Genomic DNA, 23,977 nt, shown 5'->3' with positions numbered 1-23,977 from the left:
ATCCCTCTTCAACACGAAAACAGCATTTAAACAAGATTAATTTCCAAGTTAAAAACTGCCAAATTTCATGCACGATATACGCACATTTAAGCTGTAAAAAAGAATACGAATAAATAATGATAAAAATAATCTATATATTATTTAAATATATATATATATATATATATATATATATATATATATATATATATATATATATATATATATATATATATATATAATATTACTATATAAATATATATTAATACATTACATTATTATTATTATTATTATTATTAATTAATAATGGTAAAATAGCTCGCAACTAGTGATACAAGTTAGTTGGGGCCATCTTGGGCATGGCCATTTGACCATAGTGGTTGATGTTTATCGGGGCCATTTAGGGAATGGCCATTTAACTCTAGTTGTTTATGTTGACTGGGGCCAAAAAGGATGTCTGATCTTAATGGCTCATATTAACTTGGCCATCTAAGACACGGCCATTTGACCTTAGTGGTTGATGGGAACTGGGACCTGACCCACCTCTAACGAGTCACATGAGGTCACCTGGCCCAACTGTAGCGAGTCACCTTGGGCCACTTGGCTCACCTGTAGTGAGTCACCTGGGGCCACCTGACCCACCTCTAACGAGTCACATGAGGTCACCTGGCTCAACTGTAGCGAGTCACCTTGGGCCACTTGGCTCACCTGTAGTGAGTCACCTGGGGCCACCTGACCCACCTCTAACGAGTCACTGGGGCCACTTGGCTCACCTGTAGCGAGCCACCAGGTGACACCTGTGACCAACTATTGTTTGCAACATACCGGCATTGACGTTACACCGAACCATGTCATGATGACCCCTAAAGGCACCGTCACGGTTCAACTGTTTGCTAACCAACCTCTAGACACGAGGGACGGACCGCTGGGTAATTAGCATGTGCAACAGCATGCACCACATTGGCCTGTGCGTGAGCAACCATGTGTAAACAAGAGGCCGGTAAGCGGGTAATTAAGGGAATTAGTCGCAAGTTAAAGGCCTCTTGTTCGATACTGAATATTTTGGCATGAGATCGCTAGTTTTTGTTTTATAACAGAGACATAATTTCATGTTATTTAACATGGTCTTGTGGGATCATTCAATGGAATGTTGCCCGTTTAAGTTTAAAATTTCTCAACTCTTCTAAAGCTGTAGATAATGTTCTCGCTGTCTTACCGCTGCATTGTTTATATGATGTCGCTGTTTTCTTTTTGTTTTTCATGGTCTTGGGTCAGACATTTGTACTCTACATTACTTTGACAGTTTTTTTTTTTACAAATATTTAGTCAAAGGCCATTAGAGCCGGTTGGTCAGGGATATTAATGTTAGGTACCCATTAGAGCTGGGTGGACTCAGATATCATGTGGTCATTAGACGTGGGTGGACTCAGGAAGGTGAAGCTGAAGCTGTTTTAAAACCTCAGGTAGTGTGTGTAGCCGTGTGATCTACCACTCGACCACTCCGCTCCTTCTTACAAGTTATCTAACACCACCCCCCCCCCCTCCCCCACCCACCACGTAGAGCTAAATACAGGCCGCTGCACCAAGGCAGGCTGGAATTAGACGCGATAAATAAAAAACCAAACGGGCCAAAGTGTGAAATATAGCACACCAGGGACGTGAAATGGAAATAAATTGTCTGTGAACTTTGACCCTGGGCTGTAAGACAAGAAAGGGGGGAGCAGACGATCAATTTCTCGGCTGGTCACCCCTCGCACGGGAGATAAATCAAGCTCTTTTTTAAATGCCCGTCTCAGCGGTATCGAGAGGGCGTCCATTCATACTGGCTGACTCTCCAAGAGGCTGACTCTCCAAGAGGCTGACTCTGCAAGAGCCTGACTCTCCCGCTGGATGACTCTCCCGCTGGATGACTCTCCGGCTGTCTGACTCTACGGGCGGCTAACACTCGAAGACGTTGATACTTTGCCAGGCTTACATTACCTAAGTTTCATGAGGCTTACATGTCCACGTGATTACACTCATGAACTCTGTAGAAGGACAATATCTTTGTCTACACTCTCATGGGCCTAACCTCTCATGGGCCTACACTCTTATGGGCCTACACTCTCATGGGCCTAATTTCTATTGGCCTAATTTCTATTGGTATACACTCTCATAAGCGTACAGTCATGGGCATACACTCTCATGAGCCTACACTCTCATGGGCCTACACTCTATTGGCCTAATTTCTATTGGTATACACTCTCATAAGCGTACTGTCATGGGAATACAATCTTATGGGCCGCCCACACTCTCATGGCCCACACTCTCATGGGCTACACTCTGACCTACACTCTCATGACCTACACTCTCATGACCTACACTCTCATGACCTAAACTCATGGACCTACACTATCTTGGGCCTACACTCATAAGCCTCCACTCTTATAAACCTCCTCTCTGATAAACCCACACTCTCATAAACCTCCTCTCTGATAAACCCACACTCTCATAAACCTCCAATCTCTTTGGCCCACCATTTACACCACTGGCTCCCCTTGACTGGCCCACCATTTACACCACTGCTCCCCTGACTGGCCCACCATTTACACCACTGCTCCCCATGTCTGGCCCACCATTTACACCACTGGCCCCCCTGTCTGGCCCACCATTTACACCACTGCTCCCCCTGACTGGCCCACCATTTACACCACTGCTCCCCTGACTGGCCCACCATTTACACCATTGGTCCCAATGTCTGGCCCACCATTTATACCACTGCTCCCCTGTCTGGCCCACCATTTACACCACTGCCCCCTCTCTGGCCCACTATTTACACCACTGGTCCCCCTGACCGGCCCACCATTTACACCACTGGTCCCCCCCACTGGCCCACCATTTACACCACTGGTCCCCTGTCTGGCCCACCATTTACACCACTGCTCCCAATGTCTGGCCCACCATTTACACCACTGCTCCCCTGGCTGGCCCACCATTTACACCACTAGTACCAATGTCTGGCCCACCATTTACACCACTGCTCCCCTGACTGGCCCACCATTTACATCACTGGTCCCCCTCTCTGGTCCACCATTTACACCACTGCTCCCTCTGTCTGGCCCACCATTTAACACATCACCATTTACACCTCATCTATTCTGCACCACTAACCCACCACTGACAGCGATAATCCACAGTCCGCAGCCAGCTAATCCAACAAAAGCATGGACATTTTCTGTTATCCAGCCTCCAACAAAGGGGAAGTGAATGCTTTAGTAACTCGTAGTTTCGGAGTAATTTCCCCTGTCAGATAAAAACTCACTGAGAAATTCCTATTCCATTACATTTAAGACCAGCGCAGTTACGGCCCTTCATTGGATATTCCCGTGACTATAAATGTTGAATGCAGTGGGGTCGTATTGCGTTAGATCTACTGCTGACATCCAGACGTGGGCAATCGTCTGCTCTGGAGGATAACAAGATGGCCACACGGCATGGTTTTATTTTTAGAGAACTAGTTGGGCTAAACATAGAGGCGATTTAATGGGCACACGGACTAAAGGCTGTAGGTCTACAAAAAAAAGCGTAAATGGACAAAATGTAGCCAAACTAAAAAAAAAACAATGTTCATTTAGTCAGTATTGTGCAATTTATTATTTTATTGTTTGCGAAATCATTTTTTTCTACCTTTTGTTAAAAAGAAAACATTACAGTTAAAGTTGATTCGCAGTTTGTGAGGACAGTCGAAAAAGTAATTTTTAAGGTGGGGGTTTGGTGGGGGTTATGTGGGGGTTAGGTGGTGGTTAGGTGGGGGTTTGGTGGGGGTTAGTTGGGGGTTAGGACTACATGTTCAAATCATACATGTGGGAGTGGAGTGGGGGGGGGGGTCAAAGAGAATAATCGATGTGGTCACATGTGTCTATTATTATAAAATCGAAACTGCCCATACCACAAATCATTTGAAGTGATCTCAAGCTGAGCTTTGTACTGTCTTGACGTGCCACGCCCCTCAGTATGTTTATGTGTCAGTGATTGAGTTTTAAAATACACACCTGGTGTGTAAGGTATTAACGGCTAGAAAAGTTTACAGTCCCACATAGCGTGATCTTAGAATTTTATGTTAGCAAAAAGTTGTCATAAAGTATCGACCCTTGTCACGTGAGACGTGATGGAAAATTCCAACCACACACATACACACACACACACACACACTCATGCTGTGGGTGATGACCCGACAAAATGGACACCCGCTTAGGTGAGCTCACATGTTTCCACCATAATCCTACACGTTGCTGGTCACCACATGTGGACACCTGTCACCACATGTGGACACCTGGTCACCACATGTGGACACCTGGTCACCACATATGGACACCTGGTCACCACATATGGACACCTGGTCACCACATGTGGACATATGGTCACCACATGTAGACACTGGTCACCACATGTAGACACCTGGTCACCACATGTAGACACCTGGTCACCACATATGGACACCTGGTCACCACATGTAGACACCTGGTCACCACATATGGACACCTGGTCACCACATGTGGACACCTGGTCACCACAAATGGACATCTGGTCAACACATGGGGACACCTGGTCACCACATATGGACACCTGGTCACCACATGTAGAAACCTGGTCACCACATGTAGACACCTGGTCACCACATGTAGAAACCTGGTCACCACATGTAGACACCTGGTCACCACATATGGACACCTGGTCACCACATGTAGACACCTGGTCACCACACTTGTACACCTGGTCACCACATGTTGGTGTCGTCTGCAGGCTTAACAAGACAATTCTGTCTTACATCAGTCTAAAGCAGACAATTCTATCTTGGATCAGACTATCAACTTTCTAGCAGTTAACTCTAGGATAAGAAAATCAACTTTAAGAAAAAATTTAGGATAGACACAACCTATCGTCTACCAGCGTAAAGAGACTACAAATAACCTATTGTGAAAAAAACTAACGTTCTAGCATCTCAAGAACTTATCCTCTAATACCCTACACACAACGCTGATAAACGCACAGAAAACCATAAATGATGCGTAAACCTTTCAGATAGACAAATGATATCAGTTCAAATCACTTAGTAAACGATTGGTCTATACAAGATCTCTCAGAAATTTCTTATGGAATATTTTTTTTATTATCATAAAAGATGCCTGTATTATAAATGAAAATGTAGAATGTATAGGCCTATTTAGTATAATTTTAACGATATCTATTGTTACTAAGAATATGTAGCTTACGTTTATATGGGCATGGATATAATGGCAACAAAAGCGTCATTCATGACGGACTAAACATTTTTACAATCCCTATAGTATGAGGGTCGTGATGATAAAAACAGGATGATGTATGATTGGTGGTGCACTATTAAACAAAATGTCGGCTTGTTGTTGTTGATGGCGTGCGTGACGTCTGGTGGGATTATTGGCGAGGTAGTCAGTCATTAATTCGTCACGGTTCATTGACTTGGTAAATACGTCATGGAGAGGGTGGGGTAGGGTATGATGTATGCGTGTTTGTTTGTGTGTTTATTTGTGTGTTTGTTTGAGTGTATGTATATGTGTTTGTATGTGTGTTTGTATGCGTGTTTGTATGCATGTTTGTATACGTGTTTTTATGCGTGTTTTTAAGCGCGTTTGTAGGCGTGTTTGTTTGCGTGTTTGTATTTGTGTTTGTATGCGTGTTGGTATGCGTGTTGGTATACGTGTTTGTGTGATTGAATGCGTGTTTGTATGCGTGTTGTATGTGTGTATTCGTGTTCGTGTGTTCGTATGTATGTCTGTGTTTGTACGTGTCTTTGTTCGTGTGCTTGTATGCCTATTGGACATTTGGGTATACTCGTGCTTGTGTTAGTGTTTGAGTGTGCGTTTAGTGTGTTCGAATGTATGTGTGTTGTCGAGTGTTCTTTTGTGTGCGTGTCTGTGTGTGTATGTTAGTGCAACTGTTAGTATGTGTGTATGATAGTGTGTGTGCATCAATATGTGTGCTTGTATACGAGTTTGTGTTTGCTAGTGTTTGTGTGTTTGTGTATGAGCTTGTTTGTGCTAATATGTGCTTGTGTATTTGTGTATGAGTTTGTGTGTGCTAGTGTGTATTTGTATGTTTGTGTATCATTTAGTGTGTGTTTGTGAATGAGTTACTGTGTGCTGGTGCGGGTATATGTTTGAGTGTGTTTTGGCGTGTCGAACCACACCGGGTATCCACTAGACCATTAAACAGCACAATGAAGCGACCCAACATCCAAGACCAAGTAACAGATGCCAGCACCAACACCCCTCTTCAAACAGCAACATTCAAAACAAACGCAGTAAAAATTATCAGCATAAAACAACATCAATATTACATTTTTTAAGGAGCTACTTGTTTAGTTTTTACTAGGGTCAGATCTTAGATTTGTAATAATGTTTTAAAATAAGAATTGGTTAGCTGTATATACATTTTGTTTAAACATCGCAAACAATTTATAGCTAAAGGATAACAAAGACGTTAGAAATCTATATATATAATTCTCCCATTGGAGACGTTAGAAAACAAGCTGTAAGCGCGCCTAGCAGTCCCCTCTCTTCCTCTCTAGGCATATCGCAACCTCCCCCACCCCCACATGGTCTGGTGAGCTGTGGTTCACGCTAAATGTTTACAATCGTAGAGCCGGGTTCAGTGATCCCTATTAGGGGCAGATAATTTAGTTTGAAATTATTTTAAACTTAGGGGAGGTAACCTAGAGTAGGCTGCTTTCACGGGGGTGGGGGTGTAGGGTAGGGGTTGGGGGAAAGGAGGGTGGGGGGGGGTATCGTCCTTAACGGCCTTCTGATAGTGTTTTAAAGCAAATATTTTTAGTGGCAGCGTTGATACTGTCGAATTTACAAATTATGAATGACTGAAAAGTAGAAAATAAAACAACTAAATATCGGCGTATGATACGCCGCGGGTCGGCTCGTTGTATGAAAATGGCCACGTTTAGATAGTTGAACGTTCAGATATTTGGACGTTCAGAAAGTTGAACGTTCAGATATTTGGACGTTCAGAAAGTTGAACGTTCAGATATTTGGACGTTCAGAAAGTTGAACGTTCAGATATTTGGACGTTCAGAAAGTTGAACCTTTAGATAATTGGACGTTCAGAAAGTTGAACCTTCAGATAATTGGACGTTCAGATAGTTGGACGTTCAGATAGTTGGACGTTCAGATATTTGGACGTTCAGAAAGTTGGACGTTCAGATAGTTGGACGTTCAGAAAGTTGACGTTCAGATATTTGGACGTTCAGAAAGTTGACGTTCAGATAGTTGGACGTTCAGATATTTGGACGTTCAGAAAGTTGGACGTTCAGATAGTTGGACGTTCAGATAGTTGGACGTTCAGATAGTTGGACGTTAAGACAGACGTTCAGATAATTGGACGTTCAGATAATTGGACGTTCAGATAGTTGGACATTCGATTAATTGAATCTAATCAGTAAATATATAATGTCATCCACCTAACTGAAACAGTATTCAGACTATCATGAAAACAGTCATACACACTATTTGTTAAACAGTTTTTTTTGTTTCACCTCATGTATGTGTTAAATGTCGAGGATTGTTATTTTCGTTGTTTTTTTTTTTTTTTGCATCATTACAAAACTCTGTATATGAGAAAATAATAAAAATCAAGACAGAAGACAAAAAATGTGCAATTAGTCCGCTGAAGTGTGCGGTTGTGTGTTGTTGGTGGTTCGCAGAGCATACAATTATAGCTTAATTATCAGAAATTAGCTCACCCTGACACCTAAATTTGCTTCTGCTAATTATAATATTAGGCGTAGTCGTAGTTTTTGACCGACTGTAACCATGGTAACGTAATTAATAGGTCTCGTGCCGGAGATGAGAGGTCAAATATTGCTGGGGTGTGTCATCTAGCTTGTAGGTGTCAAATATTGCTGGGGTGTGTCCTCTAGCTTGGTGTCAAATATTGCTGGGGTGTGTCCTCTAGCTTGGTGTCAAATATTGCTGGGGTGTGTCCTCTAGCTTGAAGGTGTCAAATATTGCTGGGGTGTGTCCTCTAGCTTATAGGTGTCAAATATTGCTGGGTGTGTCCTCTAGTTTGGTGTCAAATATTGCTGGGGTGTGTCCTCTAGCTTGTAGGTGTCAAATATTGCTGGGGTGTGTCCTCTAGCTTGAAGGTGTCAAATATTGCTGGGGTGTGTCCTCTAGCTTGGTGTCAAATATTGCTGGGGTGTGTCCTCTAGCTTGGTGTCAAATATTGCTGGGGTGTGTCCTCTAGCTTGAAGGTGTCAAATATTGCTGGGGTGTGTCCTCTAGCTTATAGGTGTCAAATATTGCTGGGTGTGTCCTCTAGTTTGGTGTCAAATATTGCTGGGGTGTGTCCTCTAGCTTGTAGGTGTCAAATATTGCTGGGGTGTGTCCTCTAGCTTGGTGTCAAATATTGCTGGGGTGTGTCCTCTAGCTTGGTGTCAAATATTGCTGGGTGTGTCCTCTAGCTTGGTGTCAAATATTGCTGGGGTGTGTCCTCTAGCTTGGTGTCAAATATTGCTGGGGTGTGTCCTCTAGCTTGTAGGTGTCAAATATTGCAGTGGTGTGTCCTCTAGTTTATAGGTGTCAAATATTGCTGGGGTGTGTCCTCTAGCTTTGGTGTCAAATATTGCTGGGGTGTGTCCTCTAGCTTATAGGTGTCAAATATTGCTGGGGTGTGTCCTCTAGTTTGGTGTCAAATATTGCTGGGGTGTGTCCTCTAGCTTGTAGGTGTCAAATATTGCTGGGGTGTGTCCTCTAGCTTGTAGGTGTCAAATATTGCTGGGGTGTGTCCTCTAGCTTGAAGGTGTCAAATATTGCTGGGGTGTGTCCTCTAGCTTTAAAGTATCAAATATTGCTGGGGTGTGTCCTCTAGCTTGTAGGTGTCAAATATTGCTGGGTGTGTCCTCTAGCTTGTAGGTGTCAAATATTGCTGGGTGTGTCCTCTAGCTTATAGGTGTCAAATATTGCTGGGTGTGTCCTCTAGTTTGGTGTCAAATGTTGCTTTGATGTGTCATCTAGCTTGGTGTCAAATATTGCTGCGATGTATTCTCTAGCTTGAAGGTGTCAAATATAACAGGAATGTCTATTGTTAGTTACTGATGAAAAACAAAATAGGCGTGTTTCCTGTTAGTTATTGATATCAAATATTGTTGTTGTGTATGTTGATAGTCAAAGATTGAAAATGTAATATTTTCAATATGTTAGTCTAAATTGAATTACATATTAGACATTTCTATTAGAATCGCCTAATTAAAATCTAATATAAGATCAGGTTTTGAAATCAAATATACTGGGTATCTGTTACAAGTCATAAGTCAGCTGAATTGTGCTGGGTATCTGTTACAAGTCATAAGTCAGTTGAAATATGATGGGTATCTGTTACAAGTCATAAGTCAGTTCAAATATGCTGGGTATCTGTTATAACTCATAAGTCAGTTGAAATATGCTGGGTATCTGTTACAAGTCATAAGTCAGTTGAAATATGCTGGGTATCTGTTCCAAGTCAGCTCAAATATGCTGGGTATCTGTTACGAGTCATTAGTCAACTGAATTATGCTGGGTATCTGTTATAACTCATAAGTCAGTTGAAATATGCTGGGTATCTGTTACAAGTCATAAGTCAGTTGAAATATGCTGGGTATCTGTTACAAGTCATAAGTCAACTGAAATATGCTGGGTATCTGTTACAAGTCATAAGTCAGCTCAAATATGCTGGGTATCTGTTACAAGTCATAAGTCAACTGAAATATGCTGGGTATCTGTTATAACTCATAAGTCAGTTGAAATATGCTGGGTATCTGTTACAAGTCATAAGTCAGTTGAAATATGCTGGGTATCTGTTACAAGTCAGCTCAAATATGCTGGGTATCTGTTACAAGTCATAAGTCAACTGAAATATGCTGGGTATCTCTTACAAGTCATAAGTCAACTGAAATATGCTGGGTATCTGTTACAAGTCATAAGTCAGTTGAAATATGCTGGGTATCTGTTGTAACTCATAAGTCAGTTGAAATATGCTGGGTATCTGTTACAAGTCATAAGTCAGTTGAAATATGCTGGGTATCTGTTACAAGTCAGCTCAAATATGCTGGGTATCTGTTACAAGTCATAAGTCAACTGAAATATGCTGGGTATCTGTTATAACTCATAAGTCAACTGAAATATGCTGGGTATCTGTTATAACTCATAGGTCAGTTGAAATATGCTGGGTATCTGTTACAAGTCATAAGTCAGGTGAAATATGCTGGGTATCTGTTACAAGTCACATTAGTCAGTTGAAATATGCTGGATATCTGTTATAAGTCAGCTCAAATATGCTGGGTATCTGTTACAAGTCATAAGTCAGCTCAAATATGCTGGGTATCTGTTAAAGTCACCCGTTCACCTCTATAAACAGATGTTCGACTATCGATCTTTCATTAAGGGCCGCTATTTACATATTTGATTATACAACACCAAGAGCTAAATTGAGGATCATAGAAAAGAATTTTTAGATCAGCCGTGCCTTCATTATTGAACATTTCTTCATCAAAGATAACGGTATGTATCTTTAAGAGCTAGCGTTAGGGCTAGAAAGTCGATAGCTTGCCTTGATGAAATGACAGGTGAAAAATTAGCATAATTCATTAGCATTTTTTGCTTCATTATTTATATGTGTATGTAGGTGAGATATTTTGTCTGACATATTTTGTCTGAGATCATTTGTCCTGTCACCCGGGCGACATGGTCTGGTGTTAGAGCACACGCTGCTATCCGGAAAGAATCGAATTCGAATCCTGGGATAGAGTCAATGGAAAATATTGAAAGTAAAGGCGGCTAGGTAAAGAATTGACAACACAGTCCCTTCATTCGCCGAGGTAACAAATAAACCTTACTTCCCTTGAAGCACTAGGTCAGAAAACGTAACCTACTTATATAGCTAATATATCAACCGTAGCGGCTTTTTCCCCAGATAAACAAGAATTAGCTTTTTGCTGTAGTTTACAACTTCGATAGCTGCACAGATGTTGTCGATTGGCTACTCGATACTACACATTTTTTGACCTAATTAAATTTCCTCTTGATTTCACTCAGAACTACTCACCTAGGCGAGGCCTTTCAAGCCAGGATTAACCTAATTCCTATCGCGTTGATGTAAATCTACTCCGTTTCGCTACATTGTGTAGCGTTTATAGTAAGTGCCGGTTGACTTGAAGTGTCTTTAATCTCGATGTAATCTTGCAGCAATCTTGGAGCAATCTAAATGCTAAATTACGCCCTCTTTACCCGGCGACAGCAGCTGGCTAGGATATCAGTTTGTCAAATTTATTGGCGACATTCAAATAAAAATTTACCTCGACACGCTGGCGTAGTAGTTAGAACAGGAGTTGTAAGAAAAAAAAAGAAACAAAAGATAAAAGCTGATTTGGATACAAAAGATAAAAGCCGATTTGGATAGAAAAGATACTCCTAGCAATAAAAAAACCTACTACTCTGCGCCGATATTGTAAAGAGCTAGATCGTTTACTGGATTAGTGTTTATTGTTTTTTTTTAAAATTCCTTCCAGAGGTTTACATACCGTTTATACATACACAGTGCATCATTAATCAGAGTGACGTAACATCTCTTCGTGTGTGTGTGGGGGGGGGGGGAAGAGGGGTGTCAGTGTCATCCCATCCCTTCCCTCACCGGAACTAGTAAACTACCCTTTGACGAAAGATGTATAATTTATATATAAAATACATCCAGCATCTGCCCCCCCCCCTCTGTAATTTTAAGTGCACCCCCCCTTTCCTCGAAAGTTTAGTGACCATCCCCCCAACCATTTCCCGGATAAAAATATCTGAGAGAAACCCTGATCAGCCCCCCACCACATCCACTTCTCCCCCCTACTAGTAAACAACAACCGATTGATACAATACGCTACCCATAGTGTAAGAAAACTTAATGCTACAGGTAAAATAATAGAGAAGCAGGTTGACTGGTTTAAAAGATGTTTTTTTTTTTTAAAGTAAAGCCCACGTTTGAGATGCGAAGTATAAGAAAACATTCTAAAAATAAACTAGAGACACGTGACACACTTTACCCAGCACGCGACATTCAACAAATAGCGCCACATTCACACCCAGCTTCGCCCGAAATGATAATTATGATTTTCGTCTTCTTCGGCAGGATTTGAACCCGCGGTTCTGATATCAATGTCTAGAGCTTTTGGTGCATGTTTACTTGCCATCATCAACGCCTACAGATATTGCTGTCTGAAGGTTTAGAGCATGATAGCTGATGAAATAGCATTTGGCACCAAAAATGTTTGTGACCGTGTTTCTCCTAGAAGCCCTTTATCCCCCCGCCTCCCTTTCACACATTTTACGGCGCCTGTATACAATTAAAAACATTAAAATATAAAATTTACGTATTTTATGTTTAAAATGTTCAGTGTAGTGGTTGAAAATAATCGAATATAATCGATTTCAGTGTCTTTCTGTACTATACCTGAGTCTCTACGCTATGCTGTCAATCCCCGCCCCCCCCCCACCCCAACTTAACAAAGACTTTGATCAACTGAACACCTGTTGTCTCTCCCCCCTATCCGTAGCCTGGGTGTCTTGCACACCTTAATTGTTCTTCTAATTATTTACCTGCTCGCTTGAAGCAGTTAATATAAGCTAAGTGAGCCTACCTCACGCCTAATTATAATATAACTCGTTTTTTTAAGAAACAACATAACAGCTATCTAAATGAATTAAAAAGTGCTTCTGGAAGATTAATAGGAAACATTACTATTAGGCCTACATTTGGTGAAAGAGTTTTCGAGACTGTTTATATATCCATCGACATAACACACCCACCCCGCCACCTGTTATTGATAAAGACCCCCGGGGCTCTCAGAACAATTGTGAGCAGTACGGGGATCTGGTTTTAATGTTAAAGGTAATTCCAACATTAATTGAATAAATAACCCTGGCGAAACACCTTGCTAAAATACACCATGGAATTCGGCACCACTAAATATCTGAACATACCTTGCTTAAAACCCAATTCCACCAAATATCTGAACATACCTTGCAAAAAACCCAACACCACCAAATATCTGAACACACCTTGCTAAAAACCCAACATCACCAAATATCTGAACACACCTTGCTAAAAACCCAACACCACCAAATATCTGAACACACCTTGCTAAAAGCCCGGTATAGCCGCTCACCTTTTAAAAACACTCCAGCCAAATTATTTTGGTTTTATAAAAAAATATTTTCTTTTTGAAAATTAAACAATGTTGTGCGTCATATTGCATCCGTAGAATAGCAGGAAATGGAGGCGGATTAATTATAAAACGCCCGAAGCGTGTTGATAAACAGTAAATGTTTTCTGTTCTGGGTAGCAAAGTCCTGTATTTTCAACCGGAAAATCCCGTTGAGTTATTTTTACCCCATAAAGTGACGGGTTAGTGGCAGTTGCCCCTGTCGGCGTGTAGCGATGCTGTAGCTGCTGAAGTCCTTGTTAAAATACCCCCCACCACCACACACACACGTAAAGATCAGCAAATCAATAATCAGTCAGAGTAATTTAAAGAGCCAAACTATTTAACCTATTAAAATTCACTTGCTAAATGAAGCCGAAATTCGAAGTTTTTTTTTAAAATCACTGTCAAATACGTGTAGGGCAAAATAGCTATTCATTTAATCTTAAGGATAACTGTGTTCAACTAAGTTGCACCAAACAAAGTTATTACATAAATAGCAAAAAATAAACAAACAAACAACAGCACACAACAGATGCGAGGGTTGATTAAAAACGATCAGTTTTTGAGATAGGCTGTCTATTAAGCAACAAAAAGGTGGGTGGTAGTAATCACTTTTACAGAGATATGTTACAGAATATAAACAGCTCTTAATGCTAGATTTGAAGAAGTTTTTAAAATAGTAAACAGACAGGAATGCGTAATTTGTAGGTTGTCTACCATATGAAAAACGACGTAAAATTACAAGAGTTAAGTAACCTGAAGCCCTAATTAACATGAGCAAGTTTTTAAAACTTCAAACAAACCAGAAACAGATTCTTGTTTTTCATCTAACGTTAAGAAATTAGGCGTACAGTTTAGAAGGTACCGTACGTTTTGGTGCGATGTGTGCACTGTGTCTTTGACGTGATTAGTGCGCATAAGGACAGGATAAAGTAGCGCTTTGTGGCAACTTTAAGCACAGCATTGACACAACTCCTCCCCGATATAGTTCCCCAACATAGGCAAGTACTCTTTAGAGCTGGGTTGGCTCAGAGCAGTCCCACACCCATAGCGGAGAAAGTTTTCACTTTACCGAACTATCGCCCGACCACACCACTTCCGGTTAAAGGAGGCTTCTGTTATTTTTAAAAACAAAACATTTTTGGATAAGAGCTACACATGCTAAATTTACACATTAAAATAGCTATAGACAGGCGTAGAGTTATGAATTCAGATTTTAAAGGGCTATTTGCATTAGGAAAGTTGTTCTTTGGTAACGGCCTAATGTGGAACCCACCCCTTTCCATCCCTTCCTTTATTAAACTTGCATTAATTGAATGTAAACATTATTTGAAAAATTAAGAGTTAATTAAAGAAAATAGGAGATAAGAACTAAAACTAACTAAAAGTACTTTTTGAATTCAAATCAGTAAAAATATTTCTAAAGCCTCTTACCAAAAATTGAGAAAATTACAAGCAAACAGTGTGAAGAAAATGTGAAATAGTCCATAAAAAAAAAAAACAAAGTTCTCGTTGTATAAACCCGCTACAAGTGGCAGATATTTCTGACAACCGAACAGTCCCTACTCCTCGAAGCCGCACACTCATTGGCGGACGTCAAATTATACAAATATCCCTCAATTAATTAGCCCCCACTTTACAGTTTTTTGCAGCCGGCACGTGGGACTGGGCCCAGCGCGCGCGCACCCTGAGCGATACTCACTGGCTCGTGAGGCTACCCTGAGCGATACTCACTGGATCGTGTGGCTACCGGGGGTTGCCGTAGGTGACCGACTTCTGGATAGAGGAAAGTGAAAAACAACAAAAAACAACACAAACAGTTTTTTGTATAAAAGTGCAGTAGAAATGAACATATAAAGTATATTGACTGAGGCTATTAACACTAAATAGTGTGACTTCTAGGCTTTTTTAAAAAGAACAAATTAAAAAAATGCTACATGAACGAAAAACCTTTCTCTTGAACATTCAAATTAAAAAAAACAATAACTGAATAGACAGAAATCAAACAGTAAAACTTAAATATTTAAATAACCCTGTTATGAAATGACTTTAATAAAGTGTGGTATTAAAACATTCTTGTTAAACTGGGCAAAGTTAGGTCTGCTTGGCTTACTAGGTCGTTACAGTAGAGAGCCACCCAATGTAGTCAGTTACTGAGGTCTAACTACAGCCTGTTGTTCTAGAGGAGGCTTCATGTCAAGTGATTGCTCAATGTTGGCTCAGTCTTGGCTCAGTAATGGCTCAAATTTGGGTCAGTTTTGGCTTAGTGATGGCTCAAATTTGGGTCAGTTTTGGCTCAGTAATAGCTCAAATTTGGGTCAGTTTTGGCTCAGTAATAGCTCAAATTTGGGTCAGTTTTGGCTCAGTAATAGCTCAAATTTGGGTCAGGTTTGGCTCAGTAATAGCTCAAATTTGGGTCAGTTTTGGCTCAGTAATAGCTCAAATTTGGGTCAGTTTTGGCTCAGTAATAGCTCAAATTTGGGTCAGTTTTGGCTCAGTAATAGCTCAAATTTCGGTCAGTTTTGGCTCAGTAATAGCTCAAATTTGGGTCAGGTTTGGCTCAGTAATAGCTCAAATTTGGGTCAGTTTTGGCACAGTAATAGCTCAAATTCGGGTCAGTTTTGGCTCAGTAATAGCTCAAATTTGGGTAAGTTTTGGCTCAGTAATAGCTCAAATTTGGGTCAGTTTTGGCTCAGTGTTGGCACAGTGATCACTTAGTGATGGCTCAGTGATGGCCAAGTGATCACCCAGTGATGGCTCAGTTTTGGCTCAGTGATGGGTCAATGATGGCCAATTGTTGGCTCATGATGTCTCAGTTTTGTCCCAGTCCACATCACACGTCCTCGTAAGGTTTTCCCTGACTTGAGCCACTGTCCACCCGATGACAGGCTATACATAATATCTGCTCACTACTTATCCCCCCTTATGCTACTAATCCAGGTGCTCTCTTCAACAAACATTAATAGGTTACAAGTGAGTCTATTGTTAGACGTAGGGGTGACAGGTTATTGTTTAAAGTAGGGATACAGATAAAAACTAACAGATATGTGTCGACTCGAGTCTCTAATTTAAAAACATTAAACGTAAAGGACAAGGACAGCGTATGACTGTTGGTTGAGTGATCTCTATGACTTGTAGTTTTGGTTGAGTGATCTCTATGACTGGTGTTTGAGTGATCTCTATGACTTGTAGTTTTGGTTGAGTGATCTCTATGACTGGTGTTTGAGTGATCTGTATGACTGTTGGTTGAGTGATCTCTATGAATGTTGGTTGAGTGATCTCTATGACTGTTGTTTGAGTGATCTGTATGACTGTTGTTTGAGTGATCTCTATGACTGTTGGTTGAGTGATCTCTATGACTGTTGGTTGAGTGATCTCTATGACTGTTGTTTGAGTGATCTCTATGACTTGTAGTTTTGGTTGAGTGATCTCTATGAATGTTGGTTGAGTGATCTCTATGACTGTTGTTTGAGTGATCTGTATGACTGTTGTTTGAGTGATCTCTATGACTGTTGGTTGAGTGATCTCTATGACTGTTGGTTGAGTGATCTCTATGACTGTTGTTTGAGTGATCTCTATGACTTGTAGTTTTGGTTGAGTAATCTCTATGAATGTTGGTTGAGTGATCTCTATGACTGTTGTTTGAGTGATCTCTATGACTGTTGGTTGAGTGATCTCTATGACTGTTGGTTGAGTGATCTGTATGACTGTTGTTTGAGTGATCTCTATGACTGTTGTTTGAGTGATCTCTATGACTGTTGGTTGAGTGATCTGTATGACTGTTGTTTGAGTGATCTCTATGACTGTTGTTTGAGTGATCTCTATGACTGTTGGTTGAGTGATCTCTATGACTGTTGGTTGAGTGATCTGTATGACTGTTGGTTGAGTGATCTCTATGACTGTTGTTTGAGTGATCTCTATGACTGTTGGTTGAGTGATCTCTATGACTTGTAGTTTTGGTTGAGAGATCTCTATGAATGTTGGTTGAGTGATCTCTATGACTGTTGTTTGAGTGATCTGTATGACTGTTGTTTGAGTGATCTCTATGAATGTTGGTTGAGTGATCTCTATGACTTGTAGTTTTGGTTGAGTGATCTCTATGAATGTTGGTTGAGTGATCTCTATGAATGTTGGTTGAGTGATCTGTATGACTGTTGTTTGAGTGATCTGTATGACTGTTGTTTGAGTGATCTCTATGACTGTTGGATGAGTGATCTCTATGACTGTTGGTTGAGTGATCTCTATGACTGTTGTTTGAGTGATCTCTATGACTTGTAGTTTTGGTTGAGTGATCTCTATGAATGTTGGTTGAGTGATCTCTATGACTGTTGTTTGAGTGATCTCTATGACTGTTGGTTGAGTGATCTCTATGACTGTTGGTTGAGTGATCTGTATGACTGTTGTTTGAGTGATCTCTATGACTGTTGTTTGAGTGATCTCTATGACTGTTGGTTGAGTGATCTGTATGACTGTTGTTTGAGTGATCTCTATGACTGTTGTTTGAGTGATCTCTATGACTGTTGGTTGAGTGATCTCTATGACTGTTGGTTGAGTGATCTGTATGACTGTTGGTTGAGTGATCTCTATGCCTGTTGTTTGAGTGATCTCTATGACTGTTGGTTGAGTGATCTCTATGACTTGTAGTTTTGGTTGAGAGATCTCTATGACTGTTGGTTGAGTGATCTCTATGACTGTTGTTTGAGTGATCTCTATGACTGTTGGTTGAGTGATCTGTATGACTTGTAGTTTTGGTTGAGTGATCTCTATGACTTGTAGTTTTGGTTGAGTGATCTCTATGACTGTTGGTTGAGTGATCTCTATGACTTGTAGTTTTGGTTGAGTGATCTCTATGAATGTTGGTTGAGTGATCTCTATGAATGTTGGTTGAGTGATCTCTATGACTTGTAGTTTTGGTTGAGTGATCTCTATGAATGTTGGTTGAGTGATCTCTATGAATGTTGGTTGAGTGATCTGTATGACTGTTGTTTGAGTGATCTCTATGACTGTTGTTTGAGTGATCTCTATGACTGTTGGTTGAGTGATCTGTATGACTGTTGTTTGAGTGATCTCTATGACTGTTGTTTGAGTGATCTCTATGACTGTTGGTTGAGTGATCTCTATGAATGTTGGTTGAGTGATCTGTATGACTGTTGGTTGAGTGATCTCTATGACTGTTGTTTGAGTGATCTCTATGACTGTTGGTTGAGTGATCTCTATGACTTGTAGTTTTGGTTGAGAGATCTCTATGACTGTTGGTTGAGTGATCTCTATGACTGTTGTTTGAGTGATCTCTATGACTGTTGGTTGAGTGATCTGTATGACTTGTAGTTTTGGTTGAGTGATCTCTATGACTTGTAGTTTTGGTTGAGTGATCTCTATGACTGTCGGTTGAGTGATCTCTATGACTTGTAGTTTTGGTTGAGTGATCTCTATGAATGTTGGTTGAGTGATCTCTATGAATGTTGGTTGAGTGATCTCTATGACTTGTAGTTTTGGTTGAGTGATCTCTATGAATGTTGGTTGAGTGATCTCTATGAATGTTGGTTGAGTGATCTGTATGACTGTTGTTTGAGTGATCTCTATGACTGTTGGTTGAGTGATCTCTATGACTGTTGGTTGAGTGATCTCTATGACTGTTGTTTGAGTGATCTCTATGACTGTTGGTTGAGTGATCTCTATGACTGTTGTTTGAGTGATCTCTATGACTGTTGGTTGAGTGATCTCTATGACTGTTGTTTGAGTGATCTCTATGACTGTTGGTTGAGTGATCTGTATGACTGTTGTTTGAGTGATCTCTATGACTGTTGGTTGAGTGATCTCTATGACTTGTAGTTTTGGTTGAGAGATCTGTATGACTGTTGGTTGAGTGATCTCTATGACTGTTGTTTGAGTGATCTCTATGACTGTTGGTTGAGTGATCTGTATGACTTGTAGTTTTGGTTGAGTGATCTCTATGACTTGTAGTTTTGGTTGAGTGATCTCTATGACTGTTGGTTGAGTGATCTCTATGACTTGTAGTTTTGGATGAGTGATCTCTATGACTTGTAGTTTTGGTTGAGTGATCTCTATGACTTGTAGTTTTGGTTGAGTGATCTCTATGACTGTTGGTTGAGTGATCTCTATGACTTGTAGTTTTGGTTGAGTGATCTCTATGAATGTTGGTTGAGTGATCTCTATGACTGTTGGTTGAGTGATCTCTATGACTTGTAGTTTTGGTTGAGTGATCTCTATGAATGTTGGTTCAGTGATCTATATGAATGTTGGTTGAGTGATCTGTATGACTGTTGTTTGAGTGATCTCTATGAATTGTAGTTTTGGTTGAGTGATCTCTATGAATGTTGGTTGAGTGATCTCTATGAATGTTGGTTGAGTGATCTGTATGACTGTTGTTTGAGTGATCTCTATGACTGTTGGTTGAGTGATCTCTATGACTGTTGGTTGAGTGATCTCTATGACTGTTGTTTGAGTGATCTCTATGACTGTTGGTTGAGTGATCTCTATGACTGTTGTTTGAGTGATCTCTATGACTGTTGGTTGAGTGATCTGTATGACTGTTGTTTGAGTGATCTCTATGACTGTTGGTTGAGTGATCTCTATGACTGTTGGTTGAGTGATCTGTATGACTGTTGGTTGAGTGATCTCTATGACTGTTGTTTGAGTGATCTCTATGACTGTTGGTTGAGTGATCTCTATGACTTGTAGTTTTGGTTGAGAGATCTCTATGACTGTTGGTTGAGTGATCTCTATGACTGTTGTTTGAGTGATCTCTATGACTGTTGGTTGAGTGATCTGTATGACTTGTAGTTTTGGTTGAGTGATCTCTATGACTTGTAGTTTTGGTTGAGTGATCTCTATGACTGTTGGTTGAGTGATCTCTATGACTTGTAGTTTTGGATGAGTGATCTCTATGACTTGTAGTTTTGGTTGAGTGATCTCTATGACTTGTAGTTTTGGTTGAGTGATCTCTATGACTGTTGGTTGAGTGATCTCTATGACTTGTAGTTTTCGTTGAGTGATCTCTATGAATGTTGGTTGAGTGATCTCTATGACTGTTGGTTGAGTGATCTCTATGACTTGTAGTTTTGGTTGAGTGATCTCTATGAATGTTGGTTCAGTGATCTCTATGAATGTTGGTTGAGTGATCTGTATGACTGTTGTTTGAGTGATCTCTATGACTTGTAGTTTTGGTTGAGTGATCTCTATGAATGTTGGTTGAGTGATCTCTATGAATGTTGGTTGAGTGATCTGTATGACTGTTGTTTGAGTGATCTCTATGACTGTTGGTTGAGTGATCTCTATGACTTGTAGTTTTCGTTGAGTGATCTCTATGAATGTTGGTTGAGTGATCTCTATGACTGTTGGTTGAGTGATCTCTATGACTTGTAGTTTTGGTTGAGTGATCTCTATGAATGTTGGTTCAGTGATCTCTATGAATGTTGGTTGAGTGATCTGTATGACTGTTGTTTGAGTGATCTCTATGAATTGTAGTTTTGGTTGAGTGATCTCTATGAATGTTGGTTGAGTGATCTCTATGAATGTTGGTTGAGTGATCTGTATGACTGTTGTTTGAGTGATCTCTATGACTGTTGGTTGAGTGATCTCTATGACTGTTGGTTGAGTGATCTCTATGACTGTTGTTTGAGTGATCTCTATGACTGTTGGTTGAGTGATCTCTATGACTGTTGTTTGAGTGATCTCTATGACTGTTGGTTGAGTGATCTGTATGACTGTTGTTTGAGTGATCTCTATGACTGTTGGTTGAGTGATCTCTATGACTGTTGGTTGAGTGATCTGTATGACTGTTGGTTGAGTGATCTCTATGACTGTTGTTTGAGTGATCTCTATGACTGTTGGTTGAGTGATCTCTATGACTTGTAGTTTTGGTTGAGAGATCTCGATGACTGTTGGTTGAGTGATCTCTATGACTGTTGTTTGAGTGATCTCTATGACTGTTGGTTGAGTGATCTGTATGACTTGTAGTTTTGGTTGAGTGATCTCTATGACTTGTAGTTTTGGTTGAGTGATCTCTATGACTGTTGGTTGAGTGATCTCTATGACTTGTAGTTTTGGATGAGTGATCTCTATGACTTGTAGTTTTGGTTGAGTGATCTCTATGACTTGTAGTTTTGGTTGAGTGATCTCTATGACTGTTGGTTGAGTGATCTCTATGACTTGTAGTTTTCGTTGAGTGATCTCTATGAATGTTGGTTGAGTGATCTCTATGACTGTTGGTTGAGTGATCTCTATGACTTGTAGTTTTGGTTGAGTGATCTCTATGAATGTTGGTTCAGTGATCTCTATGAATGTTGGTTGAGTGATCTGTATGACTGTTGTTTGAGTGATCTCTATGACTTGTAGTTTTGGTTGAGTGATCTCTATGAATGTTGGTTGAGTGATCTATATGAATGTTGGTTGAGTGATCTGTATGACTGTTGTTTGAGTGATCTCTATGACTGTTGGTTGAGTGATCTCTATGACTGTTGGTTGAGTGATCTCTATGACTGTTGTTTGAGTGATCTCTATGACTGTTGGTTGAGTGATCTCTATGACTGTTGGTTGAGTGATCTCTATGACTGTTGGTTGAGTGATCTGTATGACTGTTGTTTGAGTGATCTCTATGACTGTTGGTTGAGTGATCTCTATGACTGTTGGTTGAGTGATCTGTATGACTGTTGGTTGAGTGATCTCTATGACTGTTGTTTGAGTGATCTCTATGACTGTTGGTTGAGTGATCTCTATGACTTGTAGTTTTGGTTGAGAGATCTCTATGACTGTTGGTTGAGTGATCTCTATGACTGTTGTTTGAGTGATCTCTATGACTGTTGGTTGAGTGATCTGTATGACTTGTAGTTTTGGTTGAGTGATCTCTATGACTTGTAGTTTTGGTTGAGTGATCTCTATGACTGTTGGTTGAGTGATCTCTATGACTTGTAGTTTTGGTTGAGTGATCTCTATGACTTGTAGTTTTGGTTGAGTGATCTCTATGACTGTTGGTTGAGTGATTTCTATGACTTGTAGTTTTCGTTGAGTGATCTCTATGAATGTTGGTTGAGTGATCTCTATGAATGTTGGTTGAGTGATCTCTATGACTGTTGGTTGAGTGATCTCTATGACTTGTAGTTTTGGTTGAGTGATCTCTATGAATGTTGGTTGAGTGATCTCTATGAATGTTGGTTGAGTGATCTCTATGACTGTTGGTTGAGTGATCTCTATGACTGTTGGTTGAGTGATCTCTATGACTTGTAGTTTTGGTTGAGAGATCTCTATGACTGTTGGTTGAGTGATCTCTATGACTGTTGTTTGAGTGATCTCTATGACTGTTGGTTGAGTGATCTGTATGACTTGTAGTTTTGGTTGAGTGATCTCTATGACTTGTAGTTTTGGTTGAGTGATCTCTATGACTGTTGGTTGAGTGATCTCTATGACTTGTAGTTTTGGTTGAGTGATCTCTATGACTTGTAGTTTTGGTTGAGTGATCTCTATGACTGTTGGTTGAGTGATCTCTATGACTTGTAGTTTTCGTTGAGTGATCTCTATGAATGTTGTTTGAGTGATCTCTATGAATGTTGGTTGAGTGATCTCTATGACTGTTGGTTGAGTGATCTCTATGACTTGTAGTTTTGGTTGAGTGATCTCTATGAATGTTGGTTGAGTGATCTCTATGAATGTTGGTTGAGTGATCTCTATGACTGTTGGTTGAGTGATCTCTATGACTGTTGGTTGAGTGATCTCTATGACTTGTAGTTTTGGTTGAGTGATCTCTATGAATGTTGGTTGAGTGATCTCTATGAATGTTGGTTGAGAGATCTCTATGACTGTTGTTTGAGTGATCTGTATGACTGTTGATTGAGTGATCTCTATGACTTTTGGTTGAGTGATCTCTATGACTGTTGGTTGAGTGATCTCTATGACTGTTGGTTGAGTGATCTCTATGACTTGTAGTTTTGGTTGAGTGATCTCTATGACTTGTAGTTTTGCTTCAATGATCTTAAAAATATTACAGTGACTGTTAGGAGATCTTTGTCCTTTAACACAGACATGAAAATGGTTTTGATGTAAAACAGATAATTGGCAAATCTTTTTGAAGAAGTAGTTTTCACTGTAGCGTCCCATTGAAAACAGTAAAATAATTTTACCCATCGGCATTTAGACTATCGTGATTCAGAATATAGACGTTGGTTTATATCAACATTTTCAAAACTCATATTAAAACAACAGTTCGTTCCGAGCATAGTTATAGAACATATTATATGGCAGCACAATGCCCCCCCCCCCACCACACCCAACTATGACTAATACCTGTCTAGTGGTGGAAAAACTTGCTGTTTCTAGTTACTTGTAAAATACTAGACGACTGTTGTATGATATCCAGCTAATTACCGTTTAGCCTAAAACAGAATGACCGCAATAACATGCTAGACATTAAAATAGCTCACTGAATAATTTGAAATTACTCTAGCCCATCATTTGCTTAGTGGGGGAGGGGGGTAATTAGCGTCAACGTGAACAGTTGCATGTAACGAGGGCAAGCAAGACCGGTTCTAGAGCCTTCTACTTGGCACCCATTACTCCCAACCGGACATTTCTAACCGTTACGAATTGATAGTGTTGGGCCGGATAATCTTGATGAAGTGTCAGACCAATGGTGGGATTATCGCGACTGGATTATCGCGTTAAACGTCTATTCGGTCAATCCAGGGGATCAGGATAGGGTAGCTGAACTTACAGGGAGCTAATCAGGGGTAGAGG

General features: G+C 40.3%; 1 protein-coding gene across 1 annotated transcript in view; it reads right to left on the bottom strand.

Annotated features, from left to right (window-relative positions):
- LOC131937524 (inositol 1,4,5-trisphosphate receptor type 3) overlaps positions 1–14,808 on the bottom strand; it is a 69,123-nt gene extending 54,315 nt beyond the window's left edge. The window contains exon 1 of the mRNA XM_059295018.1: positions 14,663–14,808. The gene's annotated coding sequence lies outside the window, so the exon portion shown is untranslated. The remainder of the gene's footprint in view (positions 1–14,662) is intronic.
- Between the last annotated feature and the right edge of the window lie 9,169 nt (positions 14,809–23,977).

Source organism: Physella acuta, unplaced genomic scaffold, assembly GCF_028476545.2.
Source record: "Physella acuta isolate Inbredline_101_S28 unplaced genomic scaffold, ASM2847654v3 ptg000212l, whole genome shotgun sequence".
NCBI lineage: Eukaryota > Metazoa > Mollusca > Gastropoda > Physidae > Physella > Physella acuta.
The sequence above is the reverse complement of the archived record's forward strand: the minus strand, read 5'-3'. Positions and strand labels throughout refer to the sequence as shown.